The sequence below is a fragment of the Triticum aestivum genome, chromosome 7B (assembly GCF_018294505.1).
Source record: "Triticum aestivum cultivar Chinese Spring chromosome 7B, IWGSC CS RefSeq v2.1, whole genome shotgun sequence".
NCBI classification, from domain to species: Eukaryota; Viridiplantae; Streptophyta; class Magnoliopsida; order Poales; family Poaceae; genus Triticum; species Triticum aestivum.
In genome coordinates, this window is record NC_057813.1 from 200,520,214 (window position 1) to 200,546,585 (window position 26,372).

Here is a 26,372-nt window from a genome sequence, read left to right on the forward strand (position 1 = left end):
TGTGTCTAGGTGTTGCTGCTCCCCGCTGTAGAACTCATGGTCGACGATGAGGTCCAGGGGGTGCAGGGCCAGAGGGGGCGCCACCGCCACGAGAGGACAGTCGTCTACACGCCATATTCAATGGGGAGGTGGGATATGATGGTTACCAACATCTCGTCGAGGAGGCTGCTGATGAAGTCCACGTTCGTCGGAGGCTCTTGCGGTTCTGGCTCGACCCGCCCCCGCTTTTTGGCCGGCTCGTCCTCCATCTCGCAACAGGTGGGGATCCTCGGCGGCGGTGCTTGTAGTTGAGAACGGAGGACTGCTCACAGTCGTCCCGTCTAATCAAACAGCTGCCCGCGGTAGTAGATGGTTAGTTGAATGCCCACGGTTTGACTAATACGACCATTTGTGATAATAACGTGGTGGCTATTTGTTAAAAATGACTAGGAAAATCAATGTATAAAAAGGCGGAATGAACCCTGAATAATTTCATATGTTTAGCACAGTTGCATGTTGCCTCTGTAAAATAAATCAAGGCAGGAAGATACAACGTGTGTCGTTTCACGACCAGATTATGCGACCAAGTTCACTCTCGGAACCATGAGGCTTCTTGATAGAAGCTCCGGTTTGTATGAAAGAAAATATGGGTCAAAGCTGAGTTGAAAAGGGCAGCAATATCTAACCCCAGCATACAGAAGGTACAAAAGCACGATGATTAATTGTTCACCAGGTTTACACAAAATTCAGATTGAACAGGATAATAACAACTAATGCAACCAAAGTTTTGAGCAGTCACAGTGAAATGGATTGGTCTGATCCATAAAATCAAGATCCTGAACCAGAAAATCTACTAGTACATGATAACAAGTTATTGTAAATAGAAGCCGAGCATGTTCAGAAGCCCTTTTGTCCATCCAAAACTTCTTTTTATGGACAATAGTACTCTCGCATCCAAGGGGTGAGGCCGCTTCTGCCCGCGCTGTCGGGTGCAGGATCTACAACCGGCGGCGCCGCTAGCCGGAGCCTCATCTGTGTACATAGCAATCTGGAAGGAAAAAAGGCAGAAACATACATGTAGGACATTCAAAATCAATTCTCAAGACCTGGAAGAAAAAAAGGGCACAAACATATATGTAGAACATTCAAAATCAATTCTCAAGATCTGGCTACGAATTATTAGCACACACGCTAACCCTACTCAGATTGTTAGCAAATAATCATTTGTACATAACAAACAATTAATCACTAACCATAGACCATTCAAACAATCAATACACTACACGGATCTAACGAATCTTACTCTAATTTCATGGACTGGGTGAACATAACCAAGGGTTTCTGTTCCCAACAAAAGGGGAGCGGACTAACCAGTTTTCCGTCGGAGTCGAAGTTGTTGCCGGAGTATCTGTGGACCTCCGGCTCCGGCTAGGGAGGCACGGCGATGGCGACGAAGTCAAGGTCACGCTACTGCGTGCACGAGACCTCGTCGGTGGCGATAGCAACATCAGCACCCAGTGTCATGCATTGCGCGGGTGCTTCACCAGCCGATGGTGCACTTCGGCAAAATCCTAATACAATCCATGCAGCAGTGACAACTGTGGACGGGGTGTGCGGCCGCAGATCGGGCGCGCCATTAATGTGAAGCAGTGGGAGCGAGGTGGGCAGTGGTCAAAGGGCTAGCTCGCCTCCCGGTGAGCCTGCGCAGCAGACTGCTGGCATCCCTACCGTCATTTCACACAACTACTAGCACGCCCCATGGTGCGTGCGTAGCGAACACGCGCATGCCTCGGCCTCTCGGTCTACCTGCTAGCATGCATCTCGTCAGCTCATGCATGCTCGTACGGTGATGTCTACTATGCAACCTTCTTCTTGTAGACTCGTGTTGGGCCTCCAAGCGCGGAGTTTTGAAGGACAGTAGAAAATTTCCCTCAAGTGGATGACGTAAGGTTTATCAATCCGTGGGAGGCGTAGGATGAAGATGGTCTCTCTCAAACAACCCTACAACCAAATAACAAAAAGTCTCTTGTGTCCCCAACACACCTAATACAATGGTAAATTGTATAGGTGCACTAGTTCGGCGAAGAGATGGTGATCCAAGTGCAATATGGATGGTAGATATAGGTTTTTGTAATATGAAATCATAAAAACTGAAGGAAATATGCCCTAGAGGCAATAATAAAGTTATTATTTATTTCCTTAATTCATGATAAATGTTTATTATTCATGCTAGAATTGTATTAACAGGAAACTTAGTACATGTGTGAATACATAGACCAAACATATAATCCCTAGTATGTCTCTACTTGACTAGCTCGTTAATCAAAGATGGTTAAGTTTCCTAACCATAGACATGTGTTGTCATTTGACGAACGTGATCACATCATTAAGAGAATAATGTGATGGCCATGACCCATCCGTTAGCTTAGCATTATGATCGTGTTAGTTTCATTGCTACTGCTTTCTTCATGACTTATACAAGTTCCTCAGACTATGAGATTATGCAAATCCCGAATATCGGAGGAACACTTTGTGTGCTACCAAACGTCACAACGTAAAAGGTGATTATAAAGGTGCTCTACAGGTCTCTCTGAAGGTGTTTGTTGGGTTAGCATAGATCGAGATTAGGATTTGTCACTCTGTGTTTCATAGAGGTATCTCTGGGCCCTTTCGGTAATACCCATCACTGTAAGACTTGCAAGCATTGTGAATAATGTGTTAGTTGCGGGATGAAGTATTACGGGACGAGTAAAGAGATTTGCCGGTAACGAGATTGAACTAGGTATTGAGATACCGACGATCGAATCTCGGGCAAGTAACATACCGATGACAAAGGGAACAACATATGTTGTTATGCGGTTTGATCGATAAAGATCTTCGTAGAATATGTAGGAACCAATATGAGCATCCAGGTTCCGCTATTGGTTATTGACCGGAGACGTGTCTCCGTCATGTCTACATAGTTCTCGAACCCGTAGGGTCCGCACGCTTAACGTTCGATGACGATTGGTATTATGAGTTTATGTGTTTTGATGTACTGAAGGTAGTTCAGAGTCCTGGATGTGATCACGGACATGATGAGGAGTCTCGAAATGGTCGAGACATAAAGATTGATATATTGGACGGCTATATTCGGACACCGGAAGTGTTCCGAGTAATTTCGGAGAAAACCGGAGTGCTGGAGGGGTTACCGAAACCCCCCGGGGAAGTATGGGGCCTTAGTGGGCATTAGGGGAGAGAGAGGGCAGTAGCCGAGGAGGTGCCCCCCCAAGGGGAGTCCGAATTGGACTAGGGGAGGGGGGCGCAGCCCCTCTTTCCCTCTCCCTCTCCCTCTCCTTCCTTCCCCCTTCCCCCTCCTAGTTGGACTAGGAAAAGGGGAGTCCTACTCCTACTAGGAGGAGGACTCCTCCCCTCCTTGGCGCGCCCAAGGGCCGGCTGGCCTCCCCCTTGCTCCTTTATATACGAGGGCAGGTGGCACCCTAGAACACACAAGTTGACATTGTTTAGCCGTGTGCGGTGCCCTCCTCCACAGTTACACACCTCGATCATATCGTCGTAGTGCTTAGGCGAAGCCCTGCACCGGTAACTTCATCATCACCGTCACCACACCATCACGTTGATGAAACTCTCCCTCGGCCTCAACTGGATCAAGAGTACGAGGGACGTCCCCGAGTTGAACGTGTGCTGATCGCGGAGGTGCAGTACGTTCGGTGCTAACATCGGTCGGATCTTGAAGACGTACAACTACATCAACCGCGTTGTCATAACGCTTCCGCTTTCGGTCTACGAGGGTACGTGGACACACTCTCCCCTCTCGTTGCTATTCATAACATTGATAGATCTTGCGCGATCGTAGGAAAATATTTGAAATTACCGCGTTCTCCAACAGTAGCATCGGAGCCAGGTCTATGCGTAGATGTTATATGCACGAGTAGAACACAAAGAGTTGTGGGCGATAATAGTCATATTGCTTACCAGCATGTCATACTTTGCTTCGGCGGTATTGCTGGATGAAGCGGCTCAGACCGACATTACGTGTACGCTTACGCGAGACTGGTTCTACCGACGTGCTTTGCACATAGGTGGCTGGTGAGTGTCTGTTTCTCCAACTTTAGTTGAATCGAGTGTGGCTAAGCCCGATCCTTGTGAAGGTTAAAACAACACACTTGATGAAAAATCGTTGTGGTTTTGATGCGTAGGTAAGAACGGTTCTTGCTAGAAGCCCATAGCAGCCACGTAAAACTTGCAACAACAAAGTAGAGGACGTCTAACTTGTTTTTGCAGGGCTTGCTGTGATGTGATATGGTCAAGCATGATGTGATATAAAGTGTTGTATGAGATGATCATGTTTTGTAACAAAGCTATCAGCAATTGGCAGGAGCCATATGGTTGTCGCTTTATTGTATGCAATGCAATCGCCATGTAATTGTTTTACTTTATCACTAAGCAGTAGCGATAGTCGTAGTAACAATAGGTGGCAAGACGACAACGATACTATGATGGAGATCAAGGTGTCGCGCCAGTGACTTTGAAGATCATGACAATGCTTCGGTGATGGAGATCATGAGCACAAGATGATGATGGCCATATCATGTCACATATTTTGATTGCATGTGATGTTTATCCTTTATGCATCTTATTTTGCTTAGAACGTCGGTAACATTATAAGATGATCCCTTACTAAATTTCAAGGTACAAGTGTTCTCCCTGAGTATGCACCGTTGCTACATTTCATCGTGCCGAGACACCACGTGATGATCAGGTGTGATAAGCTCTATGTTCACATACAACCGGTGCAAGCCAGTTTTGCACACCCAGAATACTCGGGTTAAACTTGACGAGCCTAGCACATGCAGATATGGCCTCGGAACACTAAGACCGAAAGGTCGAGTGTGAATCATATAGTAGATATGATCAACGTAGTGATGTTCACCATTGAAAACTACTCCATCTCACATGATGATCAGACATGGTTTAGTTGATTTGGATCACGTGATCACTTAGATGATTAGAGGGATGTTTATCTAAGTGGGAGTTCTTAAGTAATATGATTAATTTAACTTTAATTTATCATGAACTTAGTACCTGATAGTATTTTGCATGTCTATGTTGTTGTAGATCAATGTCCCGTTCTACCGTTCCTTTGAATTTTAATGCGTTCCTAGAGAAAGCTAAGTTGAAAGATGATGGCAGCAACCACACGGACTGGGTCCGTAACTTGAGGATTATCCTCATTGCTGCACAGAAGAATTAAGTCCTGGAAGCACCGTTAGGTGTACCACCTGCGCCCGCAACTGCAGACATTGTGAATGCCTGTCAGACACGTGTTGATGACTACTTGATAGTTCAGTGTGCCATGCTTTACTACCTAGAACCGGGACTTCAACGACGTTTTGAACTTCATGGAGCATATGAGATGTTCCAGGAGTTCAGGTTGATATTTCAAGCAAATGCCCGGATTGAGAGATATGAAGTCTCCAATAAGTTCTATAGTTGTAAAATGGAGGACAATAGTTCTGTCAGTGAACACATACTCATAATGTCTGGGTACCACAAACACTTGACTCAACTAGGAGTTAATCTTCTTGATGATAGTGTCATTGACAGAGTTCTCCAATCACTGCCACCAAGCTATAAAGGCTTCGAGATGAGCTATAATATGCAAGGGATGGCCAAGACTATTCCCGAGCTCTTCACGATGCTAAAGGTCGAAGAGGTAGAAATCAAAAAGGAGCATCAAGTGTTGATGATCAATAAGACCACTAGTTTCAAGAAAAAGGGAAAAGGGAAGAAAGGGAACTTCAAGAAGAACGGCAAAAGGTTGCTGCTCAAGAGAAGAAACCCAAGTCTATTCCTAAGCCTGAAACTGAGTACTTCTGCTGCAAAGGGACTGGTCACTGGAAGCGGAACTTCCCCAAGTATTTGGCAGATAAGAAGGATGGCAAAGTGAAAGGTATATTTGATATACTTGTTATTGATGTATACTTAACTAATGCTCACAGTAGCGCCTGTGTATTTGATAATGGTTCTGTTGCTCATATTTGCAACTCGAAACAGGGGCTACTAATTAAGCGAAGGTTGGCTAAGGACGAGGTGATGATGCGCATGGGAAATGGTTCCAAAGTCGATGTGATCACGGTCGGCACGCTACCTCTACATCTACCACCGGGATTAGTTTTAGACCTAAATAATTGTTATTTGGTGCCAGCGTTGAGCATGAACATTATATCTGGATCTTGTTTGTTGCGAGACAGTTATTCATTTAAATCAGAGAATAATGGTTGTTCTATTTATATGAGTAATATCTTTTATGGTCATGCACCCCTGCTGAGTGGTCTATTTTTGTTGTATCTCGATAGTAGTGATACACATATTCATAGTGTTGAAGCCAAAACATTGAAGTTTAATAATGATAGTGCAACTTATTTGTGGCACTGCCGTTTGGGTCATATCGGTATAAATTGCATGAAGAAACTCCATACCGATGGACTTTTGGAATCACTTGGTGCTTGCGAACCGTGTCTCATGGGAAAGATGACTAAAACTCTGTTCTCCGGAACAATGGAACAAGCTACTGACTTGTTGGAAATAATACATACTGATGTATGCGGTCCAATGAGTATTGATGCTCGTGGTGGGTATCGTTATTTTCTTACCTTCACAGATGATTTGAGCAGATATGGTTATATCTACTTGATGAAGCATAAGTCTGAAACATTTGAAAAGTTCAAAGAATTTTAGAGTGAAGTGGAAAATCATCGTAACAAGAAAATGAAGTTTCTACGATTTGATCATGGAGGAGAATATTTGAGTTACGAGTTTGGTCTTCATTTGAAACAACATGGGATAGTTTCACAATTAACGCCACCTGGAACACCACAACAAAATGGTGTGTCCGAACGTCGTAACCGTACTTTATTAGATATGGTGCGATCTATGATGTCTCTTACTAATTTACCGCTATTGTTTTGGGGTTATGCTTCAGAGATGACCGCATTCACTTTAAATAGGGCACCATCTAAATCTGTTGAGACGACGCCTTATGAACTGTGGTTTGGCAAGAAACCAAAGTTGTCATTTCTTAAAGTTTGGGGTTGCGATGCTTATGTGAAAAAGCTTAAACCTAATAAGCTCGAACCCAAATCAGAGAAGTTAGTCTTCATAGGATACCCAAAAGAAACTGTTGGGTACACCTTCTATCACAGATCCAAAGGCAAAATCCTTGTTGCTAAGAATGGATCCTTTCTAGAGAAGGAGTTTCTCTCAAAAGAAGTGAGTGGGAGGAAAGTAGAACTTGATGAGGTAACTGTACCTGCTCCCTTATTGGAGAGTAGTTCATCACAGAAATCGGTTCCTGTGATTCCTACACCAATTAGTGAGGAAGCTAATGATGATCGTGAAGCTTCAGATCAAGTTACTACCGAACCTCGTAGGTCTTCCAGAGTAAGATCCGCACCAGAGTGGTACGGTAATCCTATTCTGGAAGTCATGTTACTAGACCATGATGAACCTACGAACTATGAGGAAGTGACGATGAGCCCAGATTCTGTGAAATGGCTTGAGGCCATGAAATCTAAGATGGGATCCATGTATGAGAACAAAGTGTGGACTTTGGTGGACTTGCCCGATGATCGGCAAGCCATAGAAAATAAATGGATCTTTAAGAAGAAGACCGACGCAGACGGTAATGTTACTATTTACAAAGCTCGACTTGTTGCGAAAGGTTTTTGACAAGTTCAAGGAGTTGACTACGATGAGATTTTCTCACCCGTAGCGATGCTTAAGTCTGTCCGAATCATGTTAGCAATTGCTGATTATGAAATTTGGCAAATGGATGTCAAAACTGCATTCCTGAATGGATTTTTAGAAGAAGAGTTGTATATGATGCAACCGGAAGGTTTTGTCAATCCAAAGGGTGCTAGCAAAGTGTACAAGCTCCAGCGATCCATTTATGGACTGGTGCAAGCCTCTCGGAGTTGGAATAAACGCTTTGACAGTGTGATCAAAGCATATAGTTTTATACAAACTTTTGGAGAAGCCTGTATTTACAAGAAAGTGAGTGGGAGCTCTGTAGCATTTTTGATCTTATATGTAGATGACATATTGTTGATTGGAAATGATATAGAATTTCTAGAGAACATAAAGGGATACATGAATAAGATTTTTTCTATGAAAGACCTTGGAGAAGCTGCTTACATATTGGGCATCAAGATCTATAGAGATAGATCAAGACGCTTAATTGGACTTTCACAAAGCACATACCTTGATAAAGTTTTGAAGAAGTTCAAAATGGATCAGTCAAAGAAAGGGTTCTTGCCTGTGTTACAAGGTGTGAAGTTGAGCCAGACTCAAAGCCCGACCACCGCAGAAGATAGAGAGAAAATGAAAGTCATTCCCTATGCTTCAGCCATAGGTTCTATCATGTATGCAATGTTGTGTACCAGACCTGATATATGTCTTGCTATAAGCATAGCAGGGATGTACCAAAGTAATCCCGAAGTGGAGCACTGGGCATCGGTCAAGAACATCCTGAAATACCTGAAAAGGACTAAGGATACATTTCTCGTTTATGGAGGTGAAAAAGAGCTCGTCGTAAATGGTTACGTCGATGCAAGCTTTGACACTGATCCGGATGACTCTAAATCGCAAACCGGACACATATTTTATTGAATGGAGGAGCTGTCAATTGGTGCAGTTCCAAGCAGAGCGTCGTGGCGGGATCTACGTGTGAAGCGGAGTACATTGCTACTTCCTAAGCAGCGAATGAAGGAGTTTGGATGAAGGAGTAAATATCCGATCTAGGTGTCATACCTAGTGCATCGGGTCCAATGATAATCTTTTGTGACTGGTGCAATTGCCTTGGCAAAGGAATCCAGATTTCACAAGAGAACCAAGCACATCAAGAGATGCTTCAATTCCATCTGTCATCAAGTGTCAGAAGGGGACATAGAGATTTGCAAGATACACACGGATCTGAATGTTGCAGACCCGTTGACTAAGCCTCTCTCATGAGCAAAACATGATCAACACCAAAGCTCCATGGGTGTTAGAATCATTTCTATGTAATCTAGATTATTGACTCTAGTGCAAGTGGGAGATTGAAGGAAATATGCCCTAGAGACAATAATAAAGTTATTATTTATTTCCTTAATTCATGATAAATGTTTATTATTCATGCTAGAATTGTATTAACCGTAAACTTAGTACATGTGTGAATACATCGACAAAACATATAGTCCCTAGTATGCCTCTACTTGACTAGCTCGTTAATCAAAGATGGTTAAGTTTCCTAACCATAGACATGTGTTGTCATTTGATGAACGGGATCACATCATTAGGAGAATAATATGATGGACATGACCCATCTGTTAGCTTAGCATTATGATCGTGTTAGTTTCATTGCTACTGCTTTCTTCATGACTTATACAAGTCCCTTAGACTATGAGATTATGCAACCCCCGAACACCGGAGGAACACTTTGTGTGCAACCAAACGTCACAATGTAAAAGGGTGATTATAGAGGTGCTCTACAGGTGTATTCGAAGGTGTTTGTTGGGTTGGCATAGATCGAGATTAGGATTTGTCACTCCATGTTTCGGAGAGGTATCTCTGGGCCCTCTCGGTAATACTCATCACTATAAGCCTTGCAAGCATTGTGACTAATGAGTTAGTTGCAGGATGAAGTATTACAGAACGAGTAAAGAGACTTGCCGGTAATGAGATTGAACTAGGTATTGAGATACCGGCGATCGAATCTCGGGCAAGTAACATACCGATGACAAAGGAAACAACGTATGTTGTTATGCGGTTTGACCGATAAAGATCTTTATAGAATATGTAGGAACCAATATGAGCATCCAGGTTCCACTATTGGTTATTGACCGGAGACAGTTCTCCGTCATGTCTACATAATTCTCGAACCTGTAGGGTTCGCACGCTTAATGTTCGATGACGATGGGTATTATGAGTTTATGTGTTTTGCTGTACCGAAGGTAGTTCAAAGTCCCGGATGTGATCACGGACATGATGAGGAGTCTCTAAATGGTCGAGACATAAAGATTGATATATTGGATGTCTATATTCGGACACCGGAAGTGTTTCAGGTGATTTAGGAGAAAACCGGAGTGCCGGAGGGGTTACCGGAACCCCCCGGGGAAGTATTGGGCCTTAGTGGGCCTTAGGGGAGAGAGAGGGCAGCAGCCCAGGAGGTGCCCCCCCCAAGGGGAGTCCGAATTGGACTAGGGAGGGGGTGCAGCCCCTCTTTCCCTCTCCCTCTCCTTCCTTCCCCCTTCCCCATCCTAGTTGGACTAGGAAAAGGGGAGTCCTACTCCTACTAGGAGGAGGACTCTTCCCCTCCTTGGCGCGCCCAAGGGCCGACCGGCCTTTCCCCTTGCTCCTTTATATACGAGGGCAGGGAGCACCCTAGAACACACAAGTTGACATTGTTTAGCCGTGTGCGGTGTCCCCCTCCACAGTTACACACCTCGGTCATATCGTCGTAGTGCTTAGGCGAAGCCCTACGCCGGTAACTTCATCATCACCGTCACCACGCCGTCGTGCTGACGAAACTCTCCCTCGGGATCAACTGGATCAAGAGTACGAGGGACATCCCCGAGCTGAACGTGTGCTGATCGCGGAGGTGTCGTACGTTCGGTGCTAAGATCGGTCGGATCATGAAGACGTACAACTACATCAACCGCGTTGTCATAACACTTCCGCTTTAGGTCTATGAGGGTACGTGGACACACTCTCCCCTCTCGTTGCTATGCATCACATAGATAGATCTTGCGTGATCACAGGATTTTTTTTTAAATTACCGCGTTCCCCAACAAAAAGAACAAGGTAACTAGTAACAAAAGTGAGTAAAATGGAATTGCAATGCTTCAAAACAAGGCCTAGGGTTCATACTTTCACTAGTGCAAGTTCTCTCAACAATGATAACATAATTAGATCATATAATAATCCCTCAACATGCAACAAAGAGTCACTCCAAAGTCACTAATAGTGGAGATCAAATGAAGAGATTATTGTAGGGTACGAAACCACCTCAAAGTTATTCTTTTTGATCGATCTATTGGGCTATTCCTATAAGTGTCACAAACAGCCCTAGAGTTTGTACTAAAATAACACCTTAAGACACACATCAACCAAAACCCTAATGTCACCTAGATACTCCAATGTCACCACAAGTATTCACGGGTTTGATTATACAATATGCATCATACAATCTCAGATTCATCTATTCAAACCAACACAAATAACTTCAACGAGTGCCCCAAAGTTTCTACCGGAGAGTCAAGACGAAAACATGTGCCAACCCCTAAGCATAAGTTCACAAGGTCACAGAACCCGCAAGTTGATCACCAAAACATACATCAAGTGGATTACGTGAATATCCCATTGTCACCATAGATAAGCACATGCAAGACATACATCAAGTGTTCTCAAATCCTTAAAGACTCAATCCGATAAGATAACTTCAAAGGGAAAACTCAATCCATTACAAGAAGGTAGAGGGGGGAAGCATCATAAGATCCAACTATAATAGCAAAGCTCGCGGTACATCAAGATCGTGCCAAATCAAGAACACGGGAAAAATATTGGTTCTTTCATCTGTCAAGTTCTTCATAGTGATCAATAGATATAAATCCCATGTGACTCAAAGAATAGAGCTATGCTCCCCGTCAACGGCGCCAGAAAATAGTCTTGAGAACTCACAACTATAGGGGATCGCAACAATTTTCGAGGGTAGAGTATTCAACCCAAATTTATTGATTCGACACAAGGGGAGCCAAAGAATATTCTCAAGTATTAGCAGGTGAGTTGTCAATTCAACCACACCTGAAATACTTAATATCTGCAGCAAAGTATTTAGTAGCAAAGTAGTATGGAAGTAACAGTAACGGTGGCAAAAGTAACAGTAGCAATTTTATAACGATCGTAACAGTGGCAACAGAAAAGTAACTTAGCAAAGAACAGTATGTGAAAAGCTCGTAGGCAATGGATCAATGATGGATAATTATGTCGGATGCAATTCATCATGCAACAGTTATAACATAGGGTGACACAAAACTAGCTCCAGTTCATTAATTTAATGTAGGCATGTATTCCGAATATAGTCATACGTGCTTATGGAAAAGAACTTGCATGGCATCTTTTGTCCTACCCTCCCATGGCAGCGGGGTCCTATTGGAAACTAAGGGATATTAAGGCCTCCTTTTAATAGAGTACCGGACCAAAGCATTAACACTTAGTGAATACATGAACTCCTCAAACTACGGTCATCACCGGGAGTGGTCCCGATTATTGTCACTTCGGGGTTGCCGGATCATAACACATAGTAGGTGACTATTGACTTTCAAGATAGGATCAAGAACTCACATATATTCATGAAAACATAATAGGTTAAGATCTGAAATCATGGCACTCGGGCCCTAGTGACAAGCATTAAGCATGGAAAAGTCATAGTAACATCAATCTTAGAACATAATGGATACTAGGGATCAAACCCTAACAAAACTATCTTGATTACATGGTAAATCTCATCCAACCCATCACCGTCTAGCAAGCCTACGATGCGATTACTCACGCACGGCGGTGAGCATCATGAAATTGGTGATGGAGGATGGTTGATGATGACGATGGCGACGGATTCCCCTCTCTGGAGCCCCGAACAGACTCCAGATCAGCCCTCCCGAGGAAGATTAGGGCTTGGCGGCGGCTCCGTATCGTAAAATGCGATGAATCCTTCTCTCTGATTTTTTCTCCCTGAAAGTGAATATATGGAGTTGGGGTTGATTTCAGTGGAGTTCCAGGGGGCCCACAAGGCAGGGGGCGTGCCCCAGGGGGGACGCCCTACATCCTCGTGGACAGGGTGTGGGCCCCCTGCCCGTTGATTCTTTCACCAATATTTTTTATTAATTCCAAAACGTATCTCCGTGGATTTTCAGGTCATTCCAAGAACTTTTATTTTTGCACAAAAATAACACCATGGTAGTTCTGCTGAAAACAACATCAGTCCGGGTTAGTTCCATTCAAATCATGCAAGTTAGAGTCGAAAACAAGGGCAAAAGTGTTCTGAAAAGTAGATACGTTGGAGACGTATCAACTCCCCCAAGCTTAAACCTTTGCTTGTCCTCAAGCAATTCAGTTGACAAAGTGAAAGTGATAAAGAAAAACTTTTACAAACTCTATTTGATCTTGTTGTTGCAAATATGTAAAGCCAGCATTCAAGTTTTCAGCAAAGATTATGAACTAATCATATTCACAATAACATTTATGTCTCACATTTACTCATATCAATGGCATAATCAACTAGCGAGCAATAATAATAAATCTCGGATGACAACACTTTCTCAAAACAATCATAATATGATATAACAACATGGTATCTCGCTAGCCCTTTCTAAGACAACAAAACATAAATGCAGAGCACCCCTGAAGATCAAGGACTGACTAGACATTGTAATTCATGGTAAAAGAGATCCAGTCACAGTCATACTCAATGTAAATTAATAGAAATGCATGCAAATGACCGCGGTGCTCTCCAACTGGTGCTTTTTAATAAGAGGATGATGACTCAACATAAAAGTAAATAGATAGGCCCTTCGCAGAGGGAAGCAGGAATTTGCAGAGGTGCCAGAGCTCGAGTTTTGAAATAGAGATAAATAATATTTTGAGTGGCATACATTCATTCTCAACATAACAACCAAGAGATCTTGATACCTTCCATGCTACAAACATTATAGGCGGTTCCCAAATAGAATGGTAAAGTTTATACTCCCCACCACCAACGAACATCAATCCATGGCTGGCCCGAAACAACGAGTGCCGTCCAACTAACAACAATCCTGGGGAGTTTTGTTTGCATTTATTTTGATTTGATTTGAGCATGAGACTGGGCATCCCGGTTACCGGTCATTTTCTCGTGAATGATGAGCAGAGTCCACTCACCATGAGAATAACCCACCTAGCATGGAAGATATAGACATCGCTTGTTGATACATGAGCTATTCGAGAATGCAAAATAGAATTTCATTTGAAGGTTTGCACATAAAAATTTACCGGGAACGACAGGTAAATACCGCATATAGGAAGGTATGGTGGACTCATATGGAATAACTTTGGGGTTTATGGAAGTGGATGCACAAGCATTATTCTCGCTTAGTATAAGTGAAGGCTAGAAAGAGACTGAGAAGCGACCAACTAGAGAGCGACAACAGTCATGAACATGCATTAAGATTAATCAACAATGAGTGCAAGCATGAGTAGGATATAAATCACCATGAACATAAATATCGTGAAGGCTATGTTGATTTGTTTCAACTACATGCGTGAACATGTGCCAAGTCAAGCCACTCGAATCATTCATAGGAGGATAGCACTCTATCATACCACATCACAACCATTTTAATAACATGTTGGCACTCAAGGTAAACCATTATAAACTCCTAGCTAATTAAGCATGGCATGATAAACTATAATCTCTAATTTTCATTGCAAACATGTTTCATCCATAATAGGCTAAATCAGAAATGATGGACTAATTATATTTACAAAAATAAGATAGGTCGAGTTCATACCAGCTTCTCTTATCTCAATCATTTCATCATATATCATCATTATTTCCTTTCACTCGCACGACCAAATGGTGTGGATAATAATAACAGTGCACGTGCATTGGACTAAGCTAGAGTCTGCAAGCATTTAATACAAAGGAGAGGACAAGGTAATATGGGCTCTTGGTTAGATCAACAATAATGCATATGAGAGCCACTCAACAATTTCATCGTGGTCTTCTCCTCTCGACCCCCTAAGAAAAGAAAAGAAATAAAACTATTTACATGGGAAAGCTCCCAACAAGCAAAAGAAGAACGAGAAATCCTTTTGTTTTTTTTAAATTTTACTACTACAAGCATGGAAAGTAAACTAGCTAAAGGCTGCAACTATTTTTTTTGTTTTTTTCTCAAGGTTTTTCAAACACACAAGAAGAAAGCAAGAAAATAAAATAAACTAGCATGGATAGTACAACGAAAAAGTATGAACACCGACAACTAGCATGAGTGTGTGAACATGAATGTAATGTCGGTGAGAAATACGCACTCCCCCAAGCTTAGGCTTTTGGCCTAAGTTGGTCTATGCCATGGATTGAAGCTACTCTCTCTGGTGTACTGAGGAGGGTCCTCAGGGTGCCACTGGTTAGCGAGATCCTCCGGATCGCACTGATAAACAGACTATCGATAGGGGTCAAGTGGTGGCTCTGACTCAGGATCTGGAACTTGTGTCAGATTCCAGTATGAATAAATGACCTCGGGCAAGATGAGGTACATGCCTGAAAGTATGTTAAACAAAGAGGGTGCAGGAAAGGTAATAGTCTCACAGTGAGTTTTAGCAAATATCAAGTTATACTTAAGCATCTTCTTCTTATTTTTAACAATAAAGTCATGTGCTACCATACTCTTATAATCTAGAAAAATAGTGGGCAACAACTTTTCCTCTTTCTCATGATGCCTAATAGGTATTTGAAAGTGTTTAGCAAGGCGTGAAGCAAAGATACCTCCGAAGATGGGGCCCTTTGTACGGTTCAGACTTAACTGTTTAGCAACAATAGCGCATAAACTGAAGGTTGTATCATGAAACAAAGCATGGCGCAAAATAACAAGGTCAGGAGCACTAAGGTTTCCACTGTTCCCGCGACCAATTAAGCATCTACTAGCAAATATCGCAAAGTAACGTAGAACAAGAAAATGTATACTAGTAGTTCTTGCATCTGAAACTTTCCTTCTTTCTGCTACAACAATTCTATCAATAAATCCATCCACATTGCTAGGATGTGGTTCCTTGATGCTGCCCACAAAGGGTAACTTGCAAACCAAACAAAAATCATGGAGTGACATCTCCTTAACCTCATCATATAAGTGAAACTCCATTAAAGGTGGTGATTTCTTAGCATGGAAGTAAATTTTTTGCATAAAAGTATTAGTGAGTAGGAGATACTGTTCGCGCTGGTCGTGGAGGAAGTCAGTGAGGCCTGCATTCTCATCCAAGTAATAAAAGTCGTCGTAAATTCTGTCGGCCCTCAAGAACGCATCACAAGGCCATTCACACCACCAGACCTCTGTGGTGCGAGGAAGATTGTATTTGGGCTTTTTATTCTCCTCATTCTGCTTATCCTTCGAGCTTCGGCTCGAGGAGCCCCTCAACAATCTCTTCATCACTTTCTTTCTCTGAAATATTTCTGAAATTTTTAGTGACTCAAAATAAAAGTGAACCAAACTCAACAAGATTGATAGCAACTACTCCCACAAGTGCCTAGAGGCTAAATCATGCATTAAAACTTCTTTGGACCATATAAATTTACATGCAAGCTCAAGAACAGGGTCACCTTAGCAGCAAAAATTTGCAATAAATAAAGCACTAGAACAAAAACTAATTGGACCATTGGAGGAGTCAGATACCAAAGAACAATCCCCCAAAGCAGTTTTGTGAATGGAGCTTTGAGCAAGGAGATCGAAAATGGTAGCAAGACGAGCTAGAACATGGGTTTGAGCTATGGGAGGATTTTTTTCTGTAGGAAGACGAAGTGTGTGGGTGCTGGAATAAGTGGAGGGGTCCACGTGGGGCCCACGAGGCAGGGGCACATATATTCATGAAAACATAATAGGTTCAGATCTGAAATCATGGCAGTGGGCCCTAGTGACAAGCATTAAGCATGGCAAAAGTCATAGTAACATCAATCTTAGAACATAATGGATACTAGGGATCAAACCCTAACAAAACGAACTCGATTACATGGTAAATCTCATCCAACCCATCACCGTACAGCAAGCCTACGATGGGATTACTCACGCACGACAGTGAGCATCATGGAATTGGTGATGGAGGATCATTGATGATGACGATGGGCACCAGATTGCCCTCTTTGGAGCCCCGAATGGACTCCAGATCAGCCCCCCGAGGAAGATTAGGGCTTGGCGGCGGCTCCGTATCGTAAAACGCTATGAATCCTTCTCTCTGATTTTTCAAAAGTGAATATATGGAGTTGGGGTTGAGGTCGGTGGAGTTCCGGGGGGCCCACGAGGCAGGGGGCGCTCCCCTGGGGGGGGAGGCGCCCTGCACCCTCGTGGACAGGGTGTGGCCCCCCTGACATTGATTCTTTCACCAATATTTTTTATTAATTCCAAAACATATCTCCATAGATTTTCAGGTCATTCCGAGAACTTTTATTTCTGCACAAAAATAACACCATGGCAGTTCTCTTGAAAACATCATCGGTCTGAGTTAGTTCCTTTCAAATCATGCAAGTTAGAGTCCAAAACAAGGGCAAAAGTGTTTGGAAAAGTAGATACGTTGGAGATGTATCAGTGAAATACTCCCTCCTCGTCATGGAGAGCGTCGGGATGATGAAGATGGCCACCGGTGATGGATCCCCCTCCGACAAGGTGCCGGAACAGGGCCCCGATTGGTTTTTGGTGGCTACTGTCGGATTACGGGTTCTGCAAACCCTTGAGAGGTTCAAACTCTGGGGTGTGTGCGGAGATCTCAACCTACCCAGCCTGCCTACTCGTGATCCTCCTAATCCTAGCGCGACGAGCTCGAAGAGACAAAGAGACACAACAATTTATCCTGGTTTGGGCCACCTTGCGGTGTAATACCATACTCCAGAATTTTGGTGGATTGCCTCGGAGGGCCGAGGATGAACTAGTACAGTGGATGAACTAGCCTCAGGAGGTGAGGTGTTCTTGAGATCGAAAAAGCTGAGGGGATGTGAACCAGATGCCCCTCTATGGTGGTGGCTAAGTCCTATTTATAATGGCCTTGGTCCTCTTCCCAAATGTTGGCGGGGAGGGATCCCACAACGGCCGGATTTGAAAGGGGACAAGTAGTACAACTTATCCTGACAAAAGTAGTCTTCGCCTGCGAAAAGCCTCTGGTCGTGACGCTGCGGTGGGCTCGGTGATGTCCTCCGTCATGCCGTCCTGGCGGTCTTGGTCTTGTGTCACCAGAATGGAAACCTTTGGCTGATTCCTCGGGACTCCATGCCTATGGCCTTCCTCTCATGTACCAAAGTGGAAACCTGCGGTGTCAAAACCGGCGGATCTTGGGTAGGGGGTCCCAAACTGTGCGTCTAAGGCTAATGGTAACAGGAGGCTGGGGACACAATGTTTACCCAGGTTCTGGCCCTCTCGATGGAGGTAATACCCTACTTCCTGCTTGATTGATCTTGATGATATGAGTATTACAAGAGTTGATCTACCACGAGATCGTAGAGGCTAAACCCTAGAAGCTAGCCTATGGTATGATTGTTGTTGTCCTACAGACTAAACCCTCCGGTTTATATAGACACTAGAGGGGGCTAGGGTTACACAGAGTCAGTTACAGAGAAGGAGATCTACATATCCGGATTGCCAAGCTTGCCTTCCATGCAAAGGAGAGTCCCACCCAGACACGGGACGAAGTCTTCAATCTTGTATCTTCATAGTCCAACAATCCGGCCAAAGTATATAGTCCGGCTGTCTGAGTACCCCCTAATCCAGGACTCCCTCAGTAGCCCCTGAACCAGGCTTTAATGACGATGAGTCTGGCGCGCAGATTGTCTTCGGCATTGCAAGGCGGGTTCTCCTCCAAATCCATAGTACCTGTTATAATGAGTAGTGTCCGGCTTCCCATTAATGTTGCACTCCTCGGCTTCTGTGCTTAAATAATGGTCATCTCCACATGTCGAGTGAATGTGAGAAGTCGGGGCATTTTTACATTTGCCACCCTGACCATGTAAGTAAATTGTCTATATTAAGGAGACGGGGATCCTCAGATCTGAATCACACCATCCTCCCCCAGCGAGTATCCATCGAAGCGCGCCCGGAAGAAACCATCCCATCATGGCCGGTCGTCGCAGCCCCTCCTCTCGCTCCCATAGCACTAAGCCAGGCGATTGGGAGAAGTGTTCCGTCCCCCATACCCGATTGGTAGAGTTGCAGACCCAGGGGTTTCTCCCGCCTGCATACATGGTCCCCGTCCGAGCCGGACTAGCCCCACTTACAATGGCAGGGAGCAAGCGTAGAGTTTTCCCAACCCATCCAAGGGGGAGCGGGTATGCCTTGTCCCCTACTTGCTAAGGGGACTTGGATTTCCTATCCATCTGTTCCTCTGCGGGCTTCTGGAGTTCTACGGCCTCCAGCTGCATAACTTCACTCCTGCCTCCATACTACACATCACTGGCTATGTCGCCTTCTACGAGCTATTTCTAGGCTGCGAAGCTCATTTCGAGCTATGGAAGAGGCTATTCTGCCTCGTACCCCGCACTCAGGAGGGGTCAATATATCAAGTGGGCGGAGCCAAAATATGGCGCATCGCCGGGACCAGATACTTGTCTGGTACTCCGAAGAAGACATCCGAAGACTGGCCTTCAGAGTGGTTTTATATGGAGGATGTCCCCCTTCCGGACCCTATCCGGATGGGCCTTCCTGAGTTTGCTAATGCCCCTTTGAAGAAACGCCATAGCTGGAGCCCTCGGAGCCCCTCGGCGGAAGACAACAGAGAGGTCCTTTACATGACGGGAAGGATAAAAATGCTGGCCAAATCAGGATTGACAATAATCGAGGTTATGTCAATTTGTATAATGCGGGAGGTGTAGCCACTTTAGTATCGGGGGAAACCCATGTGGCACTTCAATGGAGAAGACGATGCCACCTGCTGCGGTCGTAAAGGCCCAGACTCCGCCGCCGCTCTGGCGAAGATACTGTCCGATTTGTTCAAAGGAGAAGAAGAGGAGTTCATCTGTATTAAGCCACGGGATGGATTCTCCATGTACAACCCCCCAAGCCGGGTGAGCTGCTATCCTTTACTCCAGTCCTTCCCACATCCTTTATCATAAATATTTACCTTGCTAATTCATAGCAGGAACTACAAAAAGCTGTGAGGGAGATCCACAGCCCATCTCCACAGCCAGAGGACCTCGACCGGGCCCTCGACCCCGGACTCGAAGAGGATCCGGACGTATTTATGGAGCTCGTTGATAGGACATTCTATCAGTTGAGCTGTGAAGGTGCCTTGGTGGCCATCATAGCCGATTACCCATGCCTACTCCCTGCATCACATGTAAGTAAACCAGATTCCCAACTTCCGAGAAGGATCCCTTCTTTACACCTTACCCACTATGCACATATTGCATCTTACAGGGAAGGCCATCGGGGCGCCATGCCGAACCCGAGGTGACTCGCCAACAAGGGGCACCGAAGCCGGGTAGGCTCAAAAGGAAGGCGGTCAGGACTGAGACGCCGTCGCAGAGGTACGATTAAAACCTGCTCCGTGATTATTGTCTTTTAAAATATAATAATGCCCTTGGTTCCTAGCAGAAAAAACGCTCGCCGGATAGTATTCGGAGAGCCTGCCGGCTACGCCTCCACCAGCCGGGCTCCAGAGCCGGACTTAGGGGTAGAGGTTAACGCGGGGACAATGCCATATGGTCCTCCTATAGAGGATGCGGATAGACTGTCCGCTACGAATTCCGGAGTGGAGAGCGCCATGAATCACACGCGTCGCCGGGCCGTGCTCCGCGATCCTAGTTTCTCTGAAGAGGCGTTCAATGCCTTCAACTCAGGAGACGCATACATCCGAGCCGGTCAAGATGGACTTGCCAGAGCCACAGACCAGTATGTAAAGGATATACGGGTAAGCAAATCTGATAATTATGTATATCAGTAGCCCCTGAGACTTGAAACAGTTGGCACAACTGATTTAAGGATCATTGTATGCATAGGCTCTCTCGGAGAAGAATTCCCAGTTGTCTAAAGAGTCGGAGGAGTGCAAAGCCCAGCTAAGGGCCGTAGTTGCCAAAATAGAGGAATCCAAGAAGTCCTCATCTGGTAATACTTGTCTCGAAAATGTATTTACATATACCAGTGAGTATTCGGCAGCTTTGCAAATCTAACAATAAATTATGCAGAAAATCTCGGAGTGAATCCAGAGATATTACAAGAGGATGAGCAATATGCTAAACGACAACGAGAGGCTGGCGAGCGAGTGCTTACACAGTTTATTCGGGAGAAAAATGAGCTCCAGGATGCCCATACCCGGCTGGGCGTTGAACTTGGAGATGTTCGGGCCCAGCTCGCGGACTCCGTAAAGGAGAATAAGAGGCTTCGACGCGACATTTTTAGTGAGTGCTCAAATAAAACTTTATACAGTTTGGCGAAGAAGCGGGCTAGCAGAATTATGTCTGTAGGTATGCTGACAGGTCGCCCCGAAGAGGAGATGCCCGGATCCACAGGTGATCTACTGCTGGAGCTCTCGCAACTACATGAACAAGTTCGGCAGGTGATGCAGGGTGTTGCCCAGGCCTTGTGGCCCTCCGCCTCCCTGCCCGGAGGCATGGGGGAGCTTGTAGAGATGCTTAAGGGAGCGCGGAGGTGCTTCCATTTATGGAAGATACCAGCCTGCCAACAATGTGCAAGGGAAGCCTGGGCCATGGTGAAGATGCAGTACACCAAGGTTGACCCGAATCACACAACTGAGGTCGGTCCTGTAGGGTCAGATGGGAAAGAGATTCCCGTTAGTCTGGTGTATGAGCAGGTAGGATTTGGCGCAAAGTATTCTCAATAGGATTGTAGGCTAGACATCCTGTTGGATGGTATAGAAGAAGATTTTAGTCAGACTAAGTGACTGTGTACTTCAAATGACGTATATTGTCCCTAGCCGGATTGTAAATCATTTGTCATGGCGGACCTTTACGCTTCAGCCTACGGACCCGATAGTTCGAAGTGTATCCGAATACCCGCTCGGTTATGTAAAACCGGGGTACGCGTGGAAACCAGGCGTAGGGGTCATAAGTGCTTGAACAGACAAGTACCCAACTAGCTATGTTTTATTACATGGATAGTAAGAAACATCTTCCAGGGAGAATAGTTCCGTTAGGGGTTCCTTTCCCTGGGTGCGCATGCATGAATGTGCATGTCCGAACTGCGGGTAAAGACGTAGAAGATGAAACATCTGGGGATTTTATATTGTGATAGGTAAAAAACATCTTTTGTTCACCGATCGAATATTCCCTTAAGAACGCTAGCTTTCGGCTTCACCCAGTCTGAGGTACACATCCGGCTGACCCGACAGTAACAATTGCAGAGGTGCTCCCCTTATGCCCTAGCCGAATTAACTGGAACGTAGGGCATAAACACAAGAGCCAGGCAACCCAGCTTGGCCAAAACTTAAGTCATATCGATGCATATAATGTCGAAAAAAGGTACATATGGAGAAGTCACACATATGTGGTGGGCTTAACGCCCAGAAGGTAATTATATTAAGCTTCTGTATAAGAAGCCCCCATGTATATTGAGCGTGCATAGCGCGGCAGGAGTGTGCAGTCGAAGCGCACTAGAAGCTTTTAAGGCTATAAAAAAGAAAGAAAGAAAGAAGATATAACTTAAAAACGAAAGGCAGAGGTAAGGAGACGAACATAGGGTTCGGCACTAGGCGTAGAATCTTCGTAGTCTGGCAGCGTTCCATGGGTTCGACTTGAGTCGATTATCTGATGCATCACGCAGACGGTACGCTTCTCCGGTGAGAACTTTACCGATGATGAAGGGACCCTCCCACTTGGGCTTGAGCTTGTCCTTTTTCTTCTCCGATAAGCGTGGAACGAGTTCGCCAACATTATAAGTTTTGGCCCGTACATCTCTGCTTTGATACCTGCGAGCCTGCTGCTGATAGAATGCGGAACGGGCCTTTGCAACGTCACGCTCCTCCTCCAGGGCATCTAAACTGTCCTGCCGATCTAGCTCGGCTTCTCTCTCTTCGTACATGCGCACTCGAGGTGAGTCATGAATGATATCGCAGGGTAGCACTGCCTCTGCGTCGTACACCATAAAAAATGGTGTGTATCCGGTAGTGCGATTCGGCGTGGTATGCAGCCCCCATAGTACGGAGTCGAGCTCCTCGACCCAGTGTGTATCTGATTCCTTCAAGGATTGCACTAGTCTGGGTTTGATGCCGCTCATAATAAGACCATTTGCTCATTCGACTTGTCCGTTTGTTTGGGGATGATAGACAGAGGCATAATCGAGCTTAATGCCCATGTTGTCGCACCAAGTTTTCACCTCATCGGCTGTGAAGTTAGAGCCGTTATTGGTGATGATGCTATGGGGGACACCGTAGCGGTGTATGGCCCCAGATATGAAGTCTATCACTGGCCCGGATTCAGCCGTTTTAACTGGTTTAGCCTCTATCCATTTGGTGAATTTATCTACCATGACCAACAAGTATTTTTTCTTATGGCTTCCTCCTTTAAGGGGTCCAACCATATCGAGCCCCCAGACCGCAAAGGGCCAAGTTATGGGGATTGTTTGGAGAGTGGTAGGTGGCATATGGCTTTGATTTGCAAAGAGCTGGCAACCGACGCAATGTTGGATGAGGTCCTGTGCGTCTGCCCGGGCTGTCGGCCAGTAGAAACATGTACGGAAAGCCTTGCTTACAAGGGCCCGAGCTGCGGCGTGATGTTCGCCGAGTCCAGCGTGAATTTTGGCCAGTAGCTGCCGTCCCTCCTCTTCAGAGATGCATCTTTGAAGCACTCCGGTCGCGCTTTTCTTATAAAGCTCTCCCTCATGAACCTTGTAGGCTTTAGAGCGCCGCACAATGCAACACACTTCATTTTGGTCCTCAGAGAGTTCTTGCCTATTTAGGTAGGCTAAGAAGGGTTCTATCCATGGGTCAATGATAGCCATAATTACGTGGGCCGAAGGTGTTATTTTGGTGGCGGAGCCTCCGATTATGTCAGATTGTTCGGGATCTGGGGTTGTGTTCGGATCCGGACTGGTATTGCCGGTCTCCCCTTCCCACACCACGGATGGCTTGAGCAGCCTCTCCAAGAAGATATTAGGTAGGACGGGGTCGCGCTTAGCACCGATGCGGGCGAGGATATCCGCCGCTTGGTTGTTTTCTCGGACCACATGGTGGAATTAGAGCCCCTCGAACTGAGCAGACATTTTGAGGACGGCATTACGGTAAGCCGCCATTTTTGGGTCCTTGGCGTCAAAGTCTCCATTTATTTGAGATATTGCGAGGTTCGAATCCCCACACACTTCCAGGCATTGAAAGCCCATGGAGACTGCCATCCAAAGACCATGCATCAGAGCCTCGTATTCGGTTGCGTTCTTGGAGTCTGTGTATAATATTTGGAGTATGTATTGGACTGTATCTCCGGTGGGGGATGTCAGGACAATGCCTGCCCCCAGACCAGCCAACATCTTAGAGCCGTCAAAGTGCATGATCCAACCGGAGTACGCACCGTACTCTTTAGGGAGTTCGGCTTCTGTCCATTTGGCGACGAAGTCCGCTAGTACTTGCGACTTAATGGCTCACCGTGGTTTGTATATTATGTCGAACGGGAGGAGCTCGATAGCCCATTTAGCAATCCAGCCCGTGGCATCGCGGTTATTTATTATATCGTTGAGTGGTACTTCCGAGGCCACCGTGATTGAACACTCTTGAAAGTAGTGTCGTAGCTTCCGGGATGCCATGAAGACCGCGTATGCTATCTTTTGATAATGTGGGTACCGGGACTTGCATGGAGTGAGGACAGTGGATACGTAGTATACCAGCTTTTGAAGTGGGAATTTATGTCCGTCCATTTCTCGTTCGATGACGAGCACTGCGCTTACAACCTGATGTGTTGCAGCTATGTATAATAGCATGGGTTCACCGATATTTGGTGCGGCCAGGATTGGGTTGCTGGCCAAGAGGGCTTTTATTTCTTCCAATCCGGCTGTGGCCGCATCCGTCCACTTGAAGTGTTCGGTGCATCGAAGAAGGCGATAAAGGGGTAGTGCCTTTTCCCCCAATCGGGAGATAAAGCGGCTTAAGGCAGCCACACATCCAGTCAGTTTCTGGATTTGCTTGAGGTCTGTTGGGGTAGCCAACTGTGACAGAGCTCAGATTTTAGCCGGATGCTTCAATTCCTCTATTGGAAACGATGAAGCCTAGCAGCTTTCCGGCAGGCACACCGAAAACGCATTTTTCCAGATTGAGCTTGATGTCATATGTTCGGAGATTGTCGAATGTAAACCTCAAGTCGTCTATTAAAGATTCGACGTGTCTGGTTTTGATGATCACGTTGTCTACGTATGCCTCCACTATTTTGCCGATTTTTTTTCCCAGGCATGTCTGAATCATGCGTTGATAGGTTGCACCGGCATTTTTGAGCCCGAAAGGCATGGTATTGAAACAGAATGGGCCGTATGGAGTGATGAATGCCGTTGCAGCTTGATCGGATTCCGCCATCTTGATTTGATGATATCCAGAGTATGCGTCGAGGAAGCACAATGAGTCGTGTCCTGTGGTGGCGTCGATGAATTTGATCAATGCGGGGGAGGGGGAAGGGATCCTTAGGGCAAGCCTTATTGAGGTCCTTGAAATTGACACATAGACGCCAGGATTTGTCCTTCTTTGGTACCATCACCAGGTTTGCTAGCCAGTCCGGATGTTTTATTTCTCTAATGAATCCGGCCTCGGGTAACTTGGCTAGCTCTTCTCCCATGGCTTGTCATTTAGGTTTTGAAAAGCGCCGAAGAGTCTGCTTGACCGGCTTGTATCCCTTCAGTATGTTTAGGCTATGTTCGGCCAGCCTTCGTGGGATACCTGGCATGTCTGAAGGGTGCCAGGAAAAGATATCCCAATTCTCACGCAAGAACTCTCGCAGTGCAGCGTCTATTGTGGGGTTCAGCTGTGCCCCAGTGGATGCTGTTTTTCTAGGGTCCGTTGGGTGGACCTGGAGTTTGACTATTTCGTCCGCTGGTTTGAAACAGGTGGACTTGGGTCGTTTGCCGAGTATCACGTCGTCCCTGTCCACTGTGGAGCGCAGCGCGGTTAGTTCTTCGGCCACGAGGGCTTCGGATAATGCCTCAAGGGCCAGTGCGACAGTTTTATTTTCGGTGCAGAGTGCTATGGCTGGATAACTAGATAGAGTGATGATTCCATTAGGCCTGGTCATCTTGAGCTTCATGTACCCGTAATGGGGTATAGCTTGGAAGCTCGTGAATGCATCCTGTCGGTGTACAAAAGTAGGGGCTCTGCTTTTGACCCCTTTACTTGTGCACGGGCAGTCAGAGCCACCCGCCACGGCCACACATTACAGGGTAGGAGAGGGAAGCCGGAGAGAACCCGAAGGCACGAGACACACAAAGCAACGACAAGGACCAAGGCCACAGAGATTGGTTGGACGAAGCAGGTTTCCCCGGCGGGGACCCTTGCCGGGGCAGCTCGCCCACACCAACAGAGCGAGCCACCTTCGAGCCCACCAACGCTAAACAAACGCATTGGGACAGGGCTCGGGAGGCACCTCCGTGGTGGCATGCAGATCTTTGTGAAGACAAAGAATATTCAAGATCAGATGAGGATTGGAAGGC